This window comes from Vicugna pacos, unplaced genomic scaffold (genome assembly GCF_048564905.1).
Source record: "Vicugna pacos unplaced genomic scaffold, VicPac4 scaffold_20, whole genome shotgun sequence".
Lineage (NCBI taxonomy): Eukaryota > Metazoa > Chordata > Mammalia > Artiodactyla > Camelidae > Vicugna > Vicugna pacos.
Genome location: NW_027328741.1, coordinates 80,181,473 through 80,203,748, shown reverse-complemented (window position 1 = coordinate 80,203,748; position 22,276 = coordinate 80,181,473). Strand labels below are relative to the sequence as shown.

The following is a 22,276-nucleotide window of genomic DNA, read 5'->3' as shown; positions in this document are numbered from 1 at the left end:
TGTGCACTCTTGTAAATCTCAGCACATCACCTTCAAACCCATGTCTCCTGTCCGCTTGAGAGTGTGCGTCCAAGTTAAACAGAGTTTCACCCTTGTTGCTCCATCACCAGGGGTCCGAACCTGCACTGGTTTCCATTCCCTGCTTTGCATTCTCCTGCTTCCAGGTGTCCTGAGGCCTCATCCTGTCTTTGGGAGTAACAGACCTCTCTTCGGCCAGTGTCCTATGCTAAGGGCTGGGTGAGTGGATGTTTCCATTGCTCTGTACATGGGAGCGAGTGAGTGCAGGTTGCACTTCTTCTCTGCCAACTGGGCATCGATGAATCAACACTATCCAGATACATTTCACAGAAATGTGATATTTGCTTAGCTCTTTGTTTCTATACAGCCGTGGTGGGAGGGATTGTCCGAAGACAACTATTTTGACATTGTGTTGATATCCCATTTGCAGTCTTTAAGAAGTTTAACAGAACTCATTTACATGTTTTGGGAGTTATACGAAAATGGAGTTATTTTTTGAAACACACTAAATCGACCTAGAAGCCAGACTTGTCAAATTTGGTAACATTGTGTCAGCTCTACGGAAAAGCTAGACAGATAGAATGCAAACTAGCAGTCCAAACTGTTCAAGGGGTCATGTCAGCTCTTTAAGGTTGAAGCCTCCGAAACCAACAGGAACCATGAAATAACTTTTGGAAACATGGAATAACCCCCAACCTTGGATACACTTGTGCATGTGGTGCCCTTTATCCCAATGACACCTACTGGCCAATGTTGGCATTTCAAGGGGTAACATCCCTCTCTAGGAAAATACAAGAGGAAACAAACCAAATATATACATTTAGGTTTGAATCCAAAAGCACCTAGAGGCATTCTAGCTAGGAGAATCCTGCTGCAGTTATGCTAGTCTATTGAGAACCAGGTGTTTTTCTATCAGTGTTGAGAACGCTTAATCATCCGATCCTGTAGTTTAAAGCCATTTAACGCAACCAAGTCTGCACCCCCATGATATAGTGCCCCCGGGGGCTTGACTCAAGTGAAAGACGATCCACATAAGCTGTGTCTTTAATGTCATTGGCGACTTTTACAGTTCAGTTCACTTTCTGACTTGTACTATTTACCTTCACTGTCTTGAAAAACTGAAGCCTAATACAGATTCATGTTCAGTCAAAGATTCCCCTCACTTACCACACTCCCTTCACCCCAGGGAAGACATAAACACAACATTTGCTGAATCTAGCGGAAGGACATCGTTTCTAGGTGTGAGCTAAGTATTCAAGTTTACCTATTTCAGCCGAGACTATTTGAACTTTAAGGTGTTCACTGTTGTTCACAGAGAGTGAAGCTGGAGGAACTCTGATTCTAGGAGGGGCTTGCTCTTCTCGTAATGGCTTCATTGCAGCTCAGGTACTGATCCTTCCAAATGGATGCCTGAGTGGAGGGGAGGGAAGGGCAAGTGCTCACTAGCTAGGCCCAAACCTGGGAAAAGGCTTACCTGGGCTGGTTGAATTTTGGTCTGAATGGCTTGGGAATGCCCCTTGGGACGTGTGGATTCTCACGACCTCTTCCAAGAACAGGAGCGTTTTGATCATCTCTGCCATTTCTTCTCCTTCAGACGTCAGGGACCTTGGACCCGTTATTGGAGAAGAGAATTGAGGAACTTCCTCAAGTCCACGTTGGCACTCCGTAGGTTTCTGCCTGTATCAGTGAGTTTCAATATGTCTCATGAATGTCTTTTGAGCCTGGTATCCTCTACAGCTGTCTCCACGCCAGTATTCTCCATTGTAGCAGAACATGTCTCATCCATGTGTTCGCATCTCTCCTCAATCCGTGCAGCCAGCTTATCGGCCAGCTTCTCTTCGTGTCTCCCCTAAAGTCGACTTCACCAGGACTGGGCAAGTCTGAAAGTACCTCGGAGCCTGACCAGTAAGCTGATGACAGGCAGATCTTCCACTGTCTGCCCTTTCAGGTTCTGGAAACTGACCTGTGACCTCAGGTCTTTGGGCAGCAGCAGTATCTCGAACTTACACAGCTTCCCGGACCAAACACCTAAGCCAAGCTCCACAGAGGGCGGCAGCCCCTCCATCACACTGATCCACCCACAGAACTCTGCCCGGTTACCTAGGATCCAACAGCCACAACAAGCCTCGCGGTAAACACCAACATTCCACCTGGAATCCAACCGCTAACTGCCATCCCCAATGGCTGCTGCATCTTGTCAGTGTTGGGGGAGGGGCTGCATCCGACGAGAGGTTCCTAAGGTAAATGTGATTCTACCCACTAGCGTCCCATGGGCCTTTCTTCTTCCCTCTTTCCTTTTGTTCAGAGCTCTATGCACCGTACCAATGGAGGGAAGTGTGTCCCTTTTCAGTTGATGGTTTCACACGTCTTTAAACTTTCTAACAGTTCACAGTACACAGGGACCCACTAAAGGAGACTTATGTTCCTATAATATCCGTACACCCGGAATACATATGCGTCGCCTGATTTCTGCTGAAACACCCACACTCTCAGGACATGGATCCATTGGATTCATGGGGGCTGAAATTCCAAGAAATGAAACCAACCCCAATGTGCACTTTGCTGTCGGTCTCTTTTGCACTTAGTACACTTTGGCAGAGCTACTTGCCTTTGTTATAGGCTTCTTACATTTCTTCTCTACGTAGCCTAGAATATGGCATTCCTTCATCCTGTTGGAAGACATACAAGTCTACATCACGGACTAGGAAACCATTTGATTCCAAATCGGCATTAGTGTTAGGTCACGATATGCTCTTATGAATCAAAATTTACGAATATGAATGCACGCTTCTGATTTCCGAATACAAGTGTGCTGAGTACATGCAAGCCACGATACTGGGTCGATGCGTTCTGAATGACCCTTGACCTCACCTTGAGTATTTTCTTTTGAATAATCATGGTTCCCTTTGTATATGTCAGCCAACCATACCATTTTGGTGCTTGTTTGTTGGTTTGATTCTTTGTTGGTCTTCTTCTCGCTTGTTTTGCAAACACGTCAGGCCATGCATCTCTCCTTTCGCTTCAAACAGAGTCAAATAAGCTGATTCACTTAAGAGAGTGCTTCCAGTCACCTATGATTTCCTGCTTCCCTCTCCCATCTTTAGGGTTTTGATGTCCTCCTTAAGTTCTTCTTCTTTCTTCTCTGCCACACATGCTCTTCTTGCATTTCCAATAATGGTTTCTTCTTTCCATTCCATCTTGCTGCTTTTCTATTCAGGGGAGTTTTCTCAACCTTTCTTTTAGAAAAACTTTTGAACTGCTGAATTCTTTTAAGATTTGCCGGTCTGTAGAATTCTCTAGCTCTGCCGTTATTTGAAATGGTGTTCATGTGGCATAGGCTACCCTAGGTGGCAGCATTTGGCCATTCAGGATATGGTCTGTGTCCTGGCACTCCTCCCTGTCCTGCAATATTGCTGCCGAGATATCAGCTGAAACCCCTCTGGAGGTTTCCTTGTGACTATGTTGTCTCCTCCAGGTGCATTTTAAATCACTCGGATATTCGTGAGCTTTGTTGATTTGAATCATACAGCTGCTGGTAGGTCTATTGGGATTCCACCTCCTTCGGATGCTGTGTAATTCCTGAATTTGCATAGATGATTCTTTCTTGGCTTTCAGCAAGTTTCAGTCTGATTTTTCTACAGATAAATTTTCAGACACTTTTTGTTTCTTTATCTCTTGCTTTTCCATCTGGGACTCATGATTTCTATTCTTTCATGCCCTGTCTTAACCCAGGGTTCAACTGCAATGTTTTCATTTGTTTGCACTTGCTTTCCTATGTCTGCTTCTGACCGAGGTTTTTCTCTTCCCCTGTCTTCAACAGTCATTCACGCGTCCCTCTGCATTATCTAGTCTGCTAAGGACTGAATTTTAGCCCTGATATTATCACAACCATTGAGTTTCCTGATATTTTTGGCTCGTGTTGAGACTTTCTCTTCCCCTTTTCTGGTATTCTGCCTTTTGTGATTCTGAGACACTGGTGTTCTTCAGTGTTTTCCTGACCTTCATTTTCAACACTTGTTCTGGATAGCGTTTTGCAGACTAGTTGTTTGAAAGCTTATCTTTTGCGCCTTCAATATCTTTGGAACTGAAAATGGTACTTCCTGTTTCTTTTACTGTTCTTCTTCATCTCTACTGGTCAGGTAATATCAGGTATCTAATGTAGACTTCTAGGGCTTTGTTAATTGAAAATTTTAGACTCTTGTCTCTACGCAATTCCATGGGATTTCTGTGAGGACAATTTCTCCTAGACATTGATGCCATAACCTGTACCTGTGTGTGTTGTTTGGTATATCTCCAATTGCTGGTGTTGCATTAGTTGTGATGAACAACCCATACTGCTTCGATTAGCATAACTTCATTTTGATTATACTTATCTCACACTTCTGAAAGTGCACAGGACACTTCCTCTTGTGGAAATGAAGCTTCTAAAAGTTCTCAGCTCTGCATTCTTCTCTATGTCATTTTGGAGTGTTTCCAAAACAGCAAACTGAGAGTGCTCTTCTGCTTTTTATTGCCACGGGAATGTCCCAAAGAAATCAGTTCTTTCCAGAGCTTCTCTGTCTACAGAAACACCAGTGGAAGCATATCTATGGATGTCACATATCAGGGCCTGCTGGAATGATCCCGCAGACCTTCCTTGTTGTCCTAGGTGCCGTACCGTGCCGGTGCCATCCAAAATGTAGCATCCGCCTTTGGGAGATAGTGCTGAAGGGAATGCTTCCTCTTCTCACGCTGTGGACTTGGACCACTCTCCCTTGTCCTCTCATCCTTGTGGCACGGGTGCACGAAGGCAACCACAGAGTTGTTGCGCATCCTGTGACTCAAACCAAACCATAATCCCAGCCCAGGTTATGAATGTAGCATATCCTAAGGCTTTTCATTCTGATTTCAAATTCAAGGCCCCCTGGATCCCTCAGACCAGATGCACGATATCTCTGATTCAGCCCCACACGTGCTCTATTGGCAAAATTCCCAATTGGTCCCTGGTCCTGCAGATGTACTGGGTGTGGCCATGGGACATATCGGTAATCGCAACCGCGCGACCAGTGTGGTTGATTTATTATTGGTACACAGTTCGGTTTGCTCTCTTGATTCGACCCACCACATCCCACAACGCACTCCAGATCCCTGAGACTCAGCGTGTGCCATCATCCGTAGCTCTATGCCTCACTGACCATTGCCTCTGCTACCTCAAATTTGGCAGCTTGGATCTTGGTCTCAGAATTAACTGTGGGGATATTTTGCGCTGGTTTCTTTGAGTTCTCTCAGCCAAGCATCTGCTGTGCACTCTTGTAAATCTCAGCACATCACCTTCAAACCCATGTCTCCTGTCCGCTTGAGAGTGTGCGTCCAAGTTAAACAGAGTTTCACCCTTGTTGCTCCATCACCAGGGGTCCGAACCTGCACTGGTTTCCATTCCCTGCTTTGCATTCTCCTGCTTCCAGGTGTCCTGAGGCCTCATCCTGTCTTTGGGAGTAACAGACCTCTCTTCGGCCAGTGTCCTATGCTAAGGGCTGGGTGAGTGGATGTTTCCATTGCTCTGTACATGGGAGCGAGTGAGTGCAGGTTGCACTTCTTCTCTGCCAACTGGCCATCGATGAATCAACACTATCCAGATACATTTCACAGAAATGTGATATTTGCTTAGCTCTTTGTTTCTATACAGCCGTGGTGGGAGGGATTGTCCGAAGACACCTGTTTTGACATTGTGTTGATATCCCATTTGCAGTCTTTAAGAAGTTTAACAGAACTCATTTACATGTTTTGGGAGTTATACGAAAATGGAGTTATTTTTTGAAACACACTAAATCGACCTAGAAGCCAGACTTGTCAAATTTGGTAACATTGTGTCAGCTCTACGGAAAAGCTAGACAGATAGAATGCAAACTAGCAGTCCAAACTGTTCAAGGGGTCATGTCAGCTCTTTAAGGTTGAAGCCTCCGAAACCAACAGGAACCATGAAATAACTTTTGGAAACATGGAATAACCCCCAACCTTGGATACACTTGTGCATGTGGTGCCCTTTATCCCAATGACACCTACTGGCCAATGTTGGCATTTCAAGGGGTAACATCCCTCTCTAGGAAAATACAAGAGGAAACAAACCAAATATATACATTTAGGTTTGAATCCAAAAGCACCTAGAGGCATTCTAGCTAGGAGAATCCTGCTGCAGTTATGCTAGTCTATTGAGAACCAGGTGTTTTTCTATCAGTGTTGAGAACGCTTAATCATCCGATCCTGTAGTTTAAAGCCATTTAACGCAACCAAGTCTGCACCCCCATGATATAGTGCCCCCGGGGGCTTGACTCAAGTGAAAGACGATCCACATAAGCTGTGTCTTTAATGTCATTGGCGACTTTTACAGTTCAGTTCACTTTCTGACTTGTACTATTTACCTTCACTGTCTTGAAAAACTGAAGCCTAATACAGATTCATGTTCAGTCAAAGATTCCCCTCACTTACCACACTCCCTTCACCCCAGGGAAGACATAAACACAACATTTGCTGAATCTAGCGGAAGGACATCGTTTCTAGGTGTGAGCTAAGTATTCAAGTTTACCTATTTCAGCCGAGACTATTTGACCTTTAAGGTGTTCACTGTTGTTCACAGAGAGTGAAGCTGGAGGAACTCTGATTCTAGGAGGGGCTTGCTCTTCTCGTAATGGCTTCATTGCAGCTCAGGTACTGATCCTTCCAAATGGATGCCTGAGTGGAGGGGAGGGAAGGGCAAGTGCTCACTAGCTAGGCCCAAACCTGGGAAAAGGCTTACCTGGGCTGGTTGAATTTTGGTCTGAATGGCTTGGGAATGCCCCTTGGGACGTGTGGATTCTCACGACCTCTTCCAAGAACAGGAGCGTTTTGATCATCTCTGCCATTTCTTCTCCTTCAGACGTCAGGGACCTTGGACCCGTTATTGGAGAAGAGAATTGAGGAACTTCCTCAAGTCCACGTTGGCACTCCGTAGGTTTCTGCCTGTATCAGTGAGTTTCAATATGTCTCATGAATGTCTTTTGAGCCTGGTATCCTCTACAGCTGTCTCCACGCCAGTATTCTCCATTGTAGCAGAACATGTCTCATCCATGTGTTCGCATCTCTCCTCAATCCGTGCAGCCAGCTTATCGGCCAGCTTCTCTTCGTGTCTCCCCTAAAGTCGACTTCACCAGGACTGGGCAAGTCTGAAAGTACCTCGGAGCCTGACCAGTAAGCTGATGACAGGCAGATCTTCCACTGTCTGCCCTTTCAGGTTCTGGAAACTGACCTGTGACCTCAGGTCTTTGGGCAGCAGCAGTATCTCGAACTTACACAGCTTCCCGGACCAAACACCTAAGCCAAGCTCCACAGAGGGCGGCAGCCCCTCCATCACACTGATCCACCCACAGAACTCTGCCCGGTTACCTAGGATCCAACAGCCACAACAAGCCTCGCGGTAAACACCAACATTCCACCTGGAATCCAACCGCTAACTGCCTTCCCCAATGGCTGCTGCATCTTGTCAGTGTTGGGGGAGGGGCTGCATCCGACGAGAGGTTCCTAAGGTAAATGTGATTCTACCCACTAGCGTCCCATGGGCCTTTCTTCTTCCCTCTTTCCTTTTGTTCAGAGCTCTATGCACCGTACCAATGGAGGGAAGTGTGTCCCTTTTCAGTTGATGGTTTCACACGTCTTTAAACTTTCTAACAGTTCACAGTACACAGGGACCCACTAAAGGAGACTTATGTTCCTATAATATCCATACACCCGGAATACATATGCGTCGCCTGATTTCTGCTGAAACACCCACACTCTCAGGACATGGATCCATTGGATTCATGGGGGCTGAAATTCCAAGAAATGAAACCAACCCCAATGTGCACTTTGCTGTCGGTCTCTTTTGCACTTAGTACACTTTGGCAGAGCTACTTGCCTTTGTTATAGGCTTCTTACATTTCTTCTCTACGTAGCCTAGAATATGGCATTCCTTCATCCTGTTGGAAGACATACAAGTCTACATCACGGACTAGGAAACCATTTGATTCCAAATCGGCATTAGTGTTAGGTCATGATATGCTCTTATGAATCAAAATTTACGAATATGAATGCACGCTTCTGATTTCCGAATACAAGTGTGCTGAGTACATGCAAGCCACGATACTGGGTCGATGCGTTCTGAATGACCCTTGACCTCACCTTGAGTATTTTCTTTTGAATAATCATGGTTCCCTTTGTATATGTCAGCCAACCATACCATTTTGGTGCTTGTTTGTTGGTTTGATTCTTTGTTGGTCTTCTTCTCGCTTGTTTTGCAAACACGTCAGGCCATGCATCTCTCCTTTCGCTTCAAACAGAGTCAAATAAGCTGATTCACTTAAGAGAGTGCTTCCAGTCACCTATGATTTCCTGCTTCCCTCTCCCATCTTTAGGGTTTTGATGTCCTCCTTAAGTTCTTCTTCTTTCTTCTCTGCCACACATGCTCTTCTTGCATTTCCAATAATGGTTTCTTCTTTCCATTCCATCTTGCTGCTTTTCTATTCAGGGGAGTTTTCTCAACCTTTCTTTTAGAAAAACTTTTGAACTGCTGAATTCTTTTAAGATTTGCCGGTCTGTAGAATTCTCTAGCTCTGCCGTTATTTGAAATGGTGTTCATGTGGCATAGGCTACCCTAGGTGGCAGCATTTGGCCATTCAGGATATGGTCTGTGTCCTGGCACTCCTCCCTGTCCTGCAATATTGCTGCCGAGATATCAGCTGAAACCCCTCTGGAGGTTTCCTTGTGACTATGTTGTCTCCTCCAGGTGCATTTTAAATCACTCGGATATTCGTGAGCTTTGTTGATTTGAATCATACAGCTGCTGGTAGGTCTATTGGGATTCCACCTCCTTCGGATGCTGTGTAATTCCTGAATTCGCATAGATGATTCTTTCTTGGCTTTCAGCAAGTTTCAGTCTGATTTTTCTACAGATAAATTTTCAGACACTTTTTGTTTCTTTATCTCTTGCTTTTCCATCTGGGACTCATGATTTCTATTCTTTCATGCCCTGTCTTAACCCAGGGTTCAACTGCAATGTTTTCATTTGTTTGCACTTGCTTTCCTATGTCTGCTTCTGACCGAGGTTTTTCTCTTCCCCTGTCTTCAACAGTCATTCACGCGTCCCTCTGCATTATCTAGTCTGCTAAGGACTGAATTTTAGCCCTGATATTATCACAACCATTGAGTTTCCTGATATTTTTGGCTCGTGTTGAGACTTTCTCTTCCCCTTTTCTGGTATTCTGCCTTTTGTGATTCTGAGACACTGGTGTTCTTCAGTGTTTTCCTGACCTTCATTTTCAACACTTGTTCTGGATAGCGTTTTGCAGACTAGTTGTTTGAAAGCTTATCTTTTGCGCCTTCAATATCTTTGGAACTGAAAATGGTACTTCCTGTTTCTTTTACTGTTCTTCTTCATCTCTACTGGTCAGGTAATATCAGGTATCTAATGTAGACTTCTAGGGCTTTGTTAATTGAAAATTTTAGACTCTTGTCTCTACGCAATTCCATGGGATTTCTGTGAGGACAATTTCTCCTAGACATTGATGCCATAACCTGTACCTGTGTGTGTTGTTTGGTATATCTCCAATTGCTGGTGTTGCATTAGTTGTGATGAACAACCCATACTACTTCGATTAGCATAACTTCATTTTGATTATACTTATCTCACACTTCTGAAAGTGCACAGGACACTTCCTCTTGTGGAAATGAAGCTTCTAAAAGTTCTCAGCTCTGCATTCTTCTCTATGTCATTTTGGAGTGTTTCCAAAACAGCAAACTGAGAGTGCTCTTCTGCTTTTTATTGCCACGGGAATGTCCCAATGAAATCAGTTCTTTCCAGAGCTTCTCTGTCTACAGAAACACCAGTGGAAGCATATCTATGGATGTCACATATCAGGGCCTGCTGGAATGATCCCGCAGACCTTCCTTGTTGTCCTAGGTGCCGTACCGTGCCGGTGCCATCCAAAATGTAGCATCCGCCTTTGGGAGATAGTGCTGAAGGGAATGCTTCCTCTTCTCACGCTGTGGACTTGGACCACTCTCCCTTGTCCTCTCATCCTTGTGGCACGGGTGCACGAAGGCAACCACAGAGCTGTTGCGCATCCTGTGCCTCAAACCAAACCATAATCCCAGCCCAGGTTATGAATGTAGCATATCCTAAGGCTTTTCATTCTGATTTCAAATTCAAGGCCCCCTGGATCCCTCAGACCAGATGCACGATATCTCTGATTCAGCCCCACACGTGCTCTATTGGCAAAATTCCCAATTGGTCCCTGGTCCTGCAGATGTACTGGGTGTGGCCATGGGACATATCGGTAATCGCAACCGCGCGACCAGTGTGGTTGATTTATTATTGGTACACAGTTCGGTTTGCTCTCTTGATTCGACCCACCACATCCCACAACGCACTCCAGATCCCTGAGACTCAGCGTGTGCCATCATCCGTAGCTCTATGCCTCACTGACCATTGCCTCTGCTACCTCAAATTTGGCAGCTTGGATCTTGGTCTCAGAATTAACTGTGGGGATATTTTGCGCTGGTTTCTTTGAGTTCTCTCAGCCAAGCATCTGCTGTGCACTCTTGTAAATCTCAGCACATCACCTTCAAACCCATGTCTCCTGTCCGCTTGAGAGTGTGCGTCCAAGTTAAACAGAGTTTCACCCTTGTTGCTCCATCACCAGGGGTCCGAACCTGCACTGGTTTCCATTCCCTGCTTTGCATTCTCCTGCTTCCAGGTGTCCTGAGGCCTCATCCTGTCTTTGGGAGTAACAGACCTCTCTTCGGCCAGTGTCCTATGCTAAGGGCTGGGTGAGTGGATGTTTCCATTGCTCTGTACATGGGAGCGAGTGAGTGCAGGTTGCACTTCTTCTCTGCCAACTGGGCATCGATGAATCAACACTATCCAGATACATTTCACAGAAATGTGATATTTGCTTAGCTCTTTGTTTCTATACAGCCGTGGTGGGAGGGATTGTCCGAAGACAACTATTTTGACATTGTGTTGATATCCCATTTGCAGTCTTTAAGAAGTTTAACAGAACTCATTTACATGTTTTGGGAGTTATACGAAAATGGAGTTATTTTTTGAAACACACTAAATCGACCTAGAAGCCAGACTTGTCAATTTTGGTAACATTGTGTCAGCTCTACGGAAAAGCTAGACAGATAGAATGCAAACTAGCAGTCCAAACTGTTCAAGGGGTCATGTCAGCTCTTTAAGGTTGAAGCCTCCGAAACCAACAGGAACCATGAAATAACTTTTGGAAACATGGAATAACCCCCAACCTTGGATACACTTGTGCATGTGGTGCCCTTTATCCCAATGACACCTACTGGCCAATGTTGGCATTTCAAGGGGTAACATCCCTCTCTAGGAAAATACAAGAGGAAACAAACCAAATATATACATTTAGGTTTGAATCCAAAAGCACCTAGAGGCATTCTAGCTAGGAGAATCCTGCTGCAGTTATGCTAGTCTATTGAGAACCAGGTGTTTTTCTATCAGTGTTGAGAACGCTTAATCATCCGATCCTGTAGTTTAAAGCCATTTAACGCAACCAAGTCTGCACCCCCATGATATAGTGCCCCCGGGGGCTTGACTCAAGTGAAAGACGATCCACATAAGCTGTGTCTTTAATGTCATTGGCGACTTTTACAGTTCAGTTCACTTTCTGACTTGTACTATTTACCTTCACTGTCTTGAAAAACTGAAGCCTAATACAGATTCATGTTCAGTCAAAGATTCCCCTCACTTACCACACTCCCTTCACCCCAGGGAAGACATAAACACAACATTTGCTGAATCTAGCGGAAGGACATCGTTTCTAGGTGTGAGCTAAGTATTCAAGTTTACCTATTTCAGCCGAGACTATTTGACCTTTAAGGTGTTCACTGTTGTTCACAGAGAGTGAAGCTGGAGGAACTCTGATTCTAGGAGGGGCTTGCTCTTCTCGTAATGGCTTCATTGCAGCTCAGGTACTGATCCTTCCAAATGGATGCCTGAGTGGAGGGGAGGGAAGGGCAAGTGCTCACTAGCTAGGCCCAAACCTGGGAAAAGGCTTACCTGGGCTGGTTGAATTTTGGTCTGAATGGCTTGGGAATGCCCCTTGGGACGTGTGGATTCTCACGACCTCTTCCAAGAACAGGAGCGTTTTGATCATCTCTGCCATTTCTTCTCCTTCAGACGTCAGGGACCTTGGACCCGTTATTGGAGAAGAGAATTGAGGAACTTCCTCAAGTCCACGTTGGCACTCCGTAGGTTTCTGCCTGTATCAGTGAGTTTCAATATGTCTCATGAATGTCTTTTGAGCCTGGTATCCTCTACAGCTGTCTCCACGCCAGTATTCTCCATTGTAGCAGAACATGTCTCATCCATGTGTTCGCATCTCTCCTCAATCCGTGCAGCCAGCTTATCGGCCAGCTTCTCTTCGTGTCTCCCCTAAAGTCGACTTCACCAGGACTGGGCAAGTCTGAAAGTACCTCGGAGCCTGACCAGTAAGCTGATGACAGGCAGATCTTCCACTGTCTGCCCTTTCAGGTTCTGGAAACTGACCTGTGACCTCAGGTCTTTGGGCAGCAGCAGTATCTCGAACTTACACAGCTTCCCGGACCAAACACCTAAGCCAAGCTCCACAGAGGGCGGCAGCCCCTCCATCACACTGATCCACCCACAGAACTCTGCCCGGTTACCTAGGATCCAACAGCCACAACAAGCCTCGCGGTAAACACCAACATTCCACCTGGAATCCAACCGCTAACTGCCATCCCCAATGGCTGCTGCATCTTGTCAGTGTTGGGGGAGGGGCTGCATCCGACGAGAGGTTCCTAAGGTAAATGTGATTCTACCCACTAGCGTCCCATGGGCCTTTCTTCTTCCCTCTTTCCTTTTGTTCAGAGCTCTATGCACCGTACCAATGGAGGGAAGTGTGTCCCTTTTCAGTTGATGGTTTCACACGTCTTTAAACTTTCTAACAGTTCACAGTACACAGGGACCCACTAAAGGAGACTTATGTTCCTATAATATCCGTACACCCGGAATACATATGCGTCGCCTGATTTCTGCTGAAACACCCACACTCTCAGGACATGGATCCATTGGATTCATGGGGGCTGAAATTCCAAGAAATGAAACCAACCCCAATGTGCACTTTGCTGTCGGTCTCTTTTGCACTTAGTACACTTTGGCAGAGCTACTTGCCTTTGTTATAGGCTTCTTACATTTCTTCTCTACGTAGCCTAGAATATGGCATTCCTTCATCCTGTTGGAAGACATACAAGTCTACATCACGGACTAGGAAACCATTTGATTCCAAATCGGCATTAGTGTTAGGTCACGATATGCTCTTATGAATCAAAATTTACGAATATGAATGCACGCTTCTGATTTCCGAATACAAGTGTGCTGAGTACATGCAAGCCACGATACTGGGTCGATGCGTTCTGAATGACCCTTGACCTCACCTTGAGTATTTTCTTTTGAATAATCATGGTTCCCTTTGTATATGTCAGCCAACCATACCATTTTGGTGCTTGTTTGTTGGTTTGATTCTTTGTTGGTCTTCTTCTCGCTTGTTTTGCAAACACGTCAGGCCATGCATCTCTCCTTTCGCTTCAAACAGAGTCAAATAAGCTGATTCACTTAAGAGAGTGCTTCCAGTCACCTATGATTTCCTGCTTCCCTCTCCCATCTTTAGGGTTTTGATGTCCTCCTTAAGTTCTTCTTCTTTCTTCTCTGCCACACATGCTCTTCTTGCATTTCCAATAATGGTTTCTTCTTTCCATTCCATCTTGCTGCTTTTCTATTCAGGGGAGTTTTCTCAACCTTTCTTTTAGAAAAACTTTTGAACTGCTGAATTCTTTTAAGATTTGCCGGTCTGTAGAATTCTCTAGCTCTGCCGTTATTTGAAATGGTGTTCATGTGGCATAGGCTACCCTAGGTGGCAGCATTTGGCCATTCAGGATATGGTCTGTGTCCTGGCACTCCTCCCTGTCCTGCAATATTGCTGCCGAGATATCAGCTGAAACCCCTCTGGAGGTTTCCTTGTGACTATGTTGTCTCCTCCAGGTGCATTTTAAATCACTCGGATATTCGTGAGCTTTGTTGATTTGAATCATACAGCTGCTGGTAGGTCTATTGGGATTCCACCTCCTTCGGATGCTGTGTAATTCCTGAATTCGCATAGATGATTCTTTCTTGGCTTTCAGCAAGTTTCAGTCTGATTTTTCTACAGATAAATTTTCAGACACTTTTTGTTTCTTTATCTCTTGCTTTTCCATCTGGGACTCATGATTTCTATTCTTTCATGCCCTGTCTTAACCCAGGGTTCAACTGCAATGTTTTCATTTGTTTGCACTTGCTTTCCTATGTCTGCTTCTGACCGAGGTTTTTCTCTTCCCCTGTCTTCAACAGTCATTCACGCGTCCCTCTGCATTATCTAGTCTGCTAAGGACTGAATTTTAGCCCTGATATTATCACAACCATTGAGTTTCCTGATATTTTTGGCTCGTGTTGAGACTTTCTCTTCCCCTTTTCTGGTATTCTGCCTTTTGTGATTCTGAGACACTGGTGTTCTTCAGTGTTTTCCTGACCTTCATTTTCAACACTTGTTCTGGATAGCGTTTTGCAGACTAGTTGTTTGAAAGCTTATCTTTTGCGCCTTCAATATCTTTGGAACTGAAAATGGTACTTCCTGTTTCTTTTACTGTTCTTCTTCATCTCTACTGGTCAGGTAATATCAGGTATCTAATGTAGACTTCTAGGGCTTTGTTAATTGAAAATTTTAGACTCTTGTCTCTACGCAATTCCATGGGATTTCTGTGAGGACAATTTCTCCTAGACATTGATGCCATAACCTGTACCTGTGTGTGTTGTTTGGTATATCTCCAATTGCTGGTGTTGCATTAGTTGTGATGAACAACCCATACTACTTCGATTAGCATAACTTCATTTTGATTATACTTATCTCACACTTCTGAAAGTGCACAGGACACTTCCTCTTGTGGAAATGAAGCTTCTAAAAGTTCTCAGCTCTGCATTCTTCTCTATGTCATTTTGGAGTGTTTCCAAAACAGCAAACTGAGAGTGCTCTTCTGCTTTTTATTGCCACGGGAATGTCCCAATGAAATCAGTTCTTTCCAGAGCTTCTCTGTCTACAGAAACACCAGTGGAAGCATATCTATGGATGTCACATATCAGGGCCTGCTGGAATGATCCCGCAGACCTTCCTTGTTGTCCTAGGTGCCGTACCGTGCCGGTGCCATCCAAAATGTAGCATCCGCCTTTGGGAGATAGTGCTGAAGGGAATGCTTCCTCTTCTCATGCTGTGGACTTGGACCACTCTCCCTTGTCCTCTCATCCTTGTGGCACGGGTGCACGAAGGCAACCACAGAGCTGTTGCGCATCCTGTGCCTCAAACCAAACCATAATCCCAGCCCAGGTTATGAATGTAGCATATCCTAAGGCTTTTCATTCTGATTTCAAATTCAAGGCCCCCTGGATCCCTCAGACCAGATGCACGATATCTCTGATTCAGCCCCACACGTGCTCTATTGGCAAAATTCCCAATTGGTCCCTGGTCCTGCAGATGTACTGGGTGTGGCCATGGGACATATCGGTAATCGCAACCGCGCGACCAGTGTGGTTGATTTATTATTGGTACACAGTTCGGTTTGCTCTCTTGATTCGACCCACCACATCCCACAACGCACTCCAGATCCCTGAGACTCAGCGTGTGCCATCATCCGTAGCTCTATGCCTCACTGACCATTGCCTCTGCTACCTCAAATTTGGCAGCTTGGATCTTGGTCTCAGAATTAACTGTGGGGATATTTTGCGCTGGTTTCTTTGAGTTCTCTCAGCCAAGCATCTGCTGTGCACTCTTGTAAATCTCAGCACATCACCTTCAAACCCATGTCTCCTGTCCGCTTGAGAGTGTGCGTCCAAGTTAAACAGAGTTTCACCCTTGTTGCTCCATCACCAGGGGTCCGAACCTGCACTGGTTTCCATTCCCTGCTTTGCATTCTCCTGCTTCCAGGTGTCCTGAGGCCTCATCCTGTCTTTGGGAGTAACAGACCTCTCTTCGGCCAGTGTCCTATGCTAAGGGCTGGGTGAGTGGATGTTTCCATTGCTCTGTACATGGGAGCGAGTGAGTGCAGGTTGCACTTCTTCTCTGCCAACTGGGCATCGATGAATCAACACTATCCAGATACATTTCACAGAAATGTGATATTTGCTTAGCTCTTTGTTTCTATACAGCCGTGGTGGGAGGGATTGTCCGAAGACAACTATTTTGACATTGTGTTGATATCCCATTTGCAGTCTTTAAGAAGTTTAACAGAACTCATTTACATGTTTTGGGAGTTATACGAAAATGGAGTTATTTTTTGAAACACACTAAATCGACCTAGAAGCCAGACTTGTCAAATTTGGTAACATTGTGTCAGCTCTACGGAAAAGCTAGACAGATAGAATGCAAACTAGCAGTCCAAACTGTTCAAGGGGTCATGTCAGCTCTTTAAGGTTGAAGCCTCCGAAACCAACAGGAACCATGAAATAACTTTTGGAAACATGGAATAACCCCCAACCTTGGATACACTTGTGCATGTGGTGCCCTTTATCCCAATGACACCTACTGGCCAATGTTGGCATTTCAAGGGGTAACATCCCTCTCTAGGAAAATACAAGAGGAAACAAACCAAATATATACATTTAGGTTTGAATCCAAAAGCACCTAGAGGCATTCTAGCTAGGAGAATCCTGCTGCAGTTATGCTAGTCTATTGAGAACCAGGTGTTTTTCTATCAGTGTTGAGAACGCTTAATCATCCGATCCTGTAGTTTAAAGCCATTTAACGCAACCAAGTCTGCACCCCCATGATATAGTGCCCCCGGGGGCTTGACTCAAGTGAAAGACGATCCACATAAGCTGTGTCTTTAATGTCATTGGCGACTTTTACAGTTCAGTTCACTTTCTGACTTGTACTATTTACCTTCACTGTCTTGAAAAACTGAAGCCTAATACAGATTCATGTTCAGTCAAAGATTCCCCTCACTTACCACACTCCCTTCACCCCAGGGAAGACATAAACACAACATTTGCTGAATCTAGCGGAAGGACATCGTTTCTAGGTGTGAGCTAAGTATTCAAGTTTACCTATTTCAGCCGAGACTATTTGACCTTTAAGGTGTTCACTGTTGTTCACAGAGAGTGAAGCTGGAGGAACTCTGATTCTAGGAGGGGCTTGCTCTTCTCGTAATGGCTTCATTGCAGCTCAGGTACTGATCCTTCCAAATGGATGCCTGAGTGGAGGGGAGGGAAGGGCAAGTGCTCACTAGCTAGGCCCAAACCTGGGAAAAGGCTTACCTGGGCTGGTTGAATTTTGGTCTGAATGGCTTGGGAATGCCCCTTGGGACGTGTGGATTCTCACGACCTCTTCCAAGAACAGGAGCGTTTTGATCATCTCTGCCATTTCTTCTCCTTCAGACGTCAGGGACCTTGGACCCGTTATTGGAGAAGAGAATTGAGGAACTTCCTCAAGTCCACGTTGGCACTCCGTAGGTTTCTGCCTGTATCAGTGAGTTTCAATATGTCTCATGAATGTCTTTTGAGCCTGGTATCCTCTACAGCTGTCTCCACGCCAGTATTCTCCATTGTAGCAGAACATGTCTCATCCATGTGTTCGCATCTCTCCTCAATCCGTGCAGCCAGCTTATCGGCCAGCTTCTCTTCGTGTCTCCCCTAAAGTCGACTTCACCAGGACTGGGCAAGTCTGAAAGTACCTCGGAGCCTGACCAGTAAGCTGATGACAGGCAGATCTTCCACTGTCTGCCCTTTCAGGTTCTGGAAACTGACCTGTGACCTCAGGTCTTTGGGCAGCAGCAGTATCTCGAACTTACACAGCTTCCCGGACCAAACACCTAAGCCAAGCTCCACAGAGGGCGGCAGCCCCTCCATCACACTGATCCACCCACAGAACTCTGCCCGGTTACCTAGGATCCAACAGCCACAACAAGCCTCGCGGTAAACACCAACATTCCACCTGGAATCCAACCGCTAACTGCCATCCCCAATGGCTGCTGCATCTTGTCAGTGTTGGGGGAGGGGCTGCATCCGACGAGAGGTTCCTAAGGTAAATGTGATTCTACCCACTAGCGTCCCATGGGCCTTTCTTCTTCCCTCTTTCCTTTTGTTCAGAGCTCTATGCACCGTACCAATGGAGGGAAGTGTGTCCCTTTTCAGTTGATGGTTTCACACGTCTTTAAACTTTCTAACAGTTCACAGTACACAGGGACCCACTAAAGGAGACTTATGTTCCTATAATATCCGTACACCCGGAATACATATGCGTCGCCTGATTTCTGCTGAAACACCCACACTCTCAGGACATGGATCCATTGGATTCATGGGGGCTGAAATTCCAAGAAATGAAACCAACCCCAATGTGCACTTTGCTGTCGGTCTCTTTTGCACTTAGTACACTTTGGCAGAGCTACTTGCCTTTGTTATAGGCTTCTTACATTTCTTCTCTACGTAGCCTAGAATATGGCATTCCTTCATCCTGTTGGAAGACATACAAGTCTACATCACGGACTAGGAAACCATTTGATTCCAAATCGGCATTAGTGTTAGGTCACGATATGCTCTTATGAATCAAAATTTACGAATATGAATGCACGCTTCTGATTTCCGAATACAAGTGTGCTGAGTACATGCAAGCCACGATACTGGGTCGATGCGTTCTGAATGACCCTTGACCTCACCTTGAGTATTTTCTTTTGAATAATCATGGTTCCCTTTGTATATGTCAGCCAACCATACCATTTTGGTGCTTGTTTGTTGGTTTGATTCTTTGTTGGTCTTCTTCTCGCTTGTTTTGCAAACACGTCAGGCCATGCATCTCTCCTTTCGCTTCAAACAGAGTCAAATAAGCTGATTCACTTAAGAGAGTGCTTCCAATCACCTATGATTTCCTGCTTCCCTCTCCCATCTTTAGGGTTTTGATGTCCTCCTTAAGTTCTTCTTCTTTCTTCTCTGCCACACATGCTCTTCTTGCATTTCCAATAATGGTTTCTTCTTTCCATTCCATCTTGCTGCTTTTCTATTCAGGGGAGTTTTCTCAACCTTTCTTTTAGAAAAACTTTTGAACTGCTGAATTCTTTTAAGATTTGCCGGTCTGTAGAATTCTCTAGCTCTGCCGTTATTTGAAATGGTGTTCATGTGGCATAGGCTACCCTAGGTGGCAGCATTTGGCCATTCAGGATATGGTCTGTGTCCTGGCACTCCTCCCTGTCCTGCAATATTGCTGCCGAGATATCAGCTGAAACCCCTCTGGAGGTTTCCTTGTGACTATGTTGTCTCCTCCAGGTGCATTTTAAATCACTCGGATATTCGTGAGCTTTGTTGATTTGAATCATACAGCTGCTGGTAGGTCTATTGGGATTCCACCTCCTTCGGATGCTGTGTAATTCCTGAATTCGCATAGATGATTCTTTCTTGGCTTTCAGCAAGTTTCAGTCTGATTTTTCTACAGATAAATTTTCAGACACTTTTTGTTTCTTTATCTCTTGCTTTTCCATCTGGGACTCATGATTTCTATTCTTTCATGCCCTGTCTTAACCCAGGGTTCAACTGCAATGTTTTCATTTGTTTGCACTTGCTTTCCTATGTCTGCTTCTGACCGAGGTTTTTCTCTTCCCCTGTCTTCAACAGTCATTCACGCGTCCCTCTGCATTATCTAGTCTGCTAAGGACTGAATTTTAGCCCTGATATTATCACAACCATTGAGTTTCCTGATATTTTTGGCTCGTGTTGAGACTTTCTCTTCCCCTTTTCTGGTATTCTGCCTTTTGTGATTCTGAGACACTGGTGTTCTTCAGTGTTTTCCTGACCTTCATTTTCAACACTTGTTCTGGATAGCGTTTTGCAGACTAGTTGTTTGAAAGCTTATCTTTTGCGCCTTCAATATCTTTGGAACTGAAAATGGTACTTCCTGTTTCTTTTACCGTTCTTCTTCATCTCTACTGGTCAGGTAATATCAGGTATCTAATGTAGACTTCTAGGGCTTTGTTAATTGAAAATTTTAGACTCTTGTCTCTACGCAATTCCATGGGATTTCTGTGAGGACAATTTCTCCTAGACATTGATGCCATAACCTGTACCTGTGTGTGTTGTTTGGTATATCTCCAATTGCTGGTGTTGCATTAGTTGTGATGAACAACCCATACTACTTCGATTAGCATAACTTCATTTTGATTATACTTATCTCACACTTCTGAAAGTGCACAGGACACTTCCTCTTGTGGAAATGAAGCTTCTAAAAGTTCTCAGCTCTGCATTCTTCTCTATGTCATTTTGGAGTGTTTCCAAAACAGCAAACTGAGAGTGCTCTTCTGCTTTTTATTGCCACGGGAATGTCCCAATGAAATCAGTTCTTTCCAGAGCTTCTCTGTCTACAGAAACACCAGTGGAAGCATATCTATGGATGTCACATATCAGGGCCTGCTGGAATGATCCCGCAGACCTTCCTTGTTGTCCTAGGTGCCGTACCGTGCCGGTGCCATCCAAAATGTAGCATCCGCCTTTGGGAGATAGTGCTGAAGGGAATGCTTCCTCTTCTCACGCTGTGGACTTGGACCACTCTCCCTTGTCCTCTCATCCTTGTGGCACGGGTGCACGAAGGCAACCACAGAGCTGTTGCGCATCCTGTGCCTCAAACCAAACCATAATCCCAGCCCAGGTTATGAATGTAGCATATCCTAAGGCTTTTCATTCTGATTTCAAATTCAAGGCCCCCTGGATCCCTCAGACCAGATGCACGATATCTCTGATTCAGCCCCACACGTGCTCTATTGGCAAAATTCCCAATTGGTCCCTGGTCCTGCAGATGTACTGGGTGTGGCCATGGGACATATCGGTAATCGCAACCGCGCGACCAGTGTGGTTGATTTATTATTGGTACACAGTTCGGTTTGCTCTCTTGATTCGACCCACCACATCCCACAACGCACTCCAGATCCCTGAGACTCAGCGTGTGCCATCATCCGTAGCTCTATGCCTCACTGACCATTGCCTCTGCTACCTCAAATTTGGCAGCTTGGATCTTGGTCTCAGAATTAACTGTGGGGATATTTTGCGCTGGTTTCTTTGAGTTCTCTCAGCCAAGCATCTGCTGTGCACTCTTGTAAATCTCAGCACATCACCTTCAAACCCATGTCTCCTGTCCGCTTGAGAGTGTGCGTCCAAGTTAAACAGAGTTTCACCCTTGTTGCTCCATCACCAGGGGTCCGAACCTGCACTGGTTTCCATTCCCTGCTTTGCATTCTCCTGCTTCCAGGTGTCCTGAGGCCTCATCCTGTCTTTGGGAGTAACAGACCTCTCTTCGGCCAGTGTCCTATGCTAAGGGCTGGGTGAGTGGATGTTTCCATTGCTCTGTACATGGGAGCGAGTGAGTGCAGGTTGCACTTCTTCTCTGCCAACTGGGCATCGATGAATCAACACTATCCAGATACATTTCACAGAAATGTGATATTTGCTTAGCTCTTTGTTTCTATACAGCCGTGGTGGGAGGGATTGTCCGAAGACAACTATTTTGACATTGTGTTGATATCCCATTTGCAGTCTTTAAGAAGTTTAACAGAACTCATTTACATGTTTTGGGAGTTATACGAAAATGGAGTTATTTTTTGAAACACACTAAATCGACCTAGAAGCCAGACTTGTCAATTTTGGTAACATTGTGTCAGCTCTACGGAAAAGCTAGACAGATAGAATGCAAACTAGCAGTCCAAACTGTTCAAGGGGTCATGTCAGCTCTTTAAGGTTGAAGCCTCCGAAACCAACAGGAACCATGAAATAACTTTTGGAAACATGGAATAACCCCCAACCTTGGATACACTTGTGCATGTGGTGCCCTTTATCCCAATGACACCTACTGGCCAATGTTGGCATTTCAAGGGGTAACATCCCTCTCTAGGAAAATACAAGAGGAAACAAACCAAATATATACATTTAGGTTTGAATCCAAAAGCACCTAGAGGCATTCTAGCTAGGAGAATCCTGCTGCAGTTATGCTAGTCTATTGAGAACCAGGTGTTTTTCTATCAGTGTTGAGAACGCTTAATCATCCGATCCTGTAGTTTAAAGCCATTTAACGCAACCAAGTCTGCACCCCCATGATATAGTGCCCCCGGGGGCTTGACTCAAGTGAAAGACGATCCACATAAGCTGTGTCTTTAATGTCATTGGCGACTTTTA

General features: G+C 45.1%; 4 long non-coding RNA genes across 6 annotated transcripts; all 4 read left to right on the top strand.

Moving 5' to 3' along the window:
- The first annotated feature begins 51 nt into the window (after window positions 1–51).
- On the top strand, window positions 52–2,110 carry LOC140694073 (uncharacterized). Of its 2 annotated transcripts, XR_012069826.1 has the most exons (4): window positions 52–237; window positions 1,334–1,404; window positions 1,613–1,703; window positions 1,834–2,110. It is a non-coding gene; the product is annotated as an uncharacterized lncRNA (long non-coding RNA). The 2 variants fall into 2 exon arrangements; XR_012069825.1 differs by lacking the exon at window positions 52–237 and having other exon boundaries at window positions 1,307–1,404.
- Window positions 2,111–6,584: 4,474 nt separating this feature from the next.
- LOC140694067 (uncharacterized) lies at window positions 6,585–7,408 on the top strand. Its single transcript, XR_012069819.1, has 3 exons — window positions 6,585–6,702; window positions 6,911–7,001; window positions 7,132–7,408. It is a non-coding gene; the product is annotated as an uncharacterized lncRNA (long non-coding RNA).
- Window positions 7,409–10,647: 3,239 nt separating this feature from the next.
- On the top strand, window positions 10,648–12,706 carry LOC140694063 (uncharacterized). Of its 2 annotated transcripts, XR_012069813.1 has the most exons (4): window positions 10,648–10,833; window positions 11,930–12,000; window positions 12,209–12,299; window positions 12,430–12,706. It is a non-coding gene; the product is annotated as an uncharacterized lncRNA (long non-coding RNA). The 2 variants fall into 2 exon arrangements; XR_012069812.1 differs by lacking the exon at window positions 10,648–10,833 and having other exon boundaries at window positions 11,883–12,000.
- Window positions 12,707–17,180: 4,474 nt separating this feature from the next.
- Window positions 17,181–18,004, top strand: LOC140694066 (uncharacterized). Its single transcript, XR_012069818.1, has 3 exons — window positions 17,181–17,298; window positions 17,507–17,597; window positions 17,728–18,004. It is a non-coding gene; the product is annotated as an uncharacterized lncRNA (long non-coding RNA).
- Window positions 18,005–22,276: the final 4,272 nt, after the last annotated feature.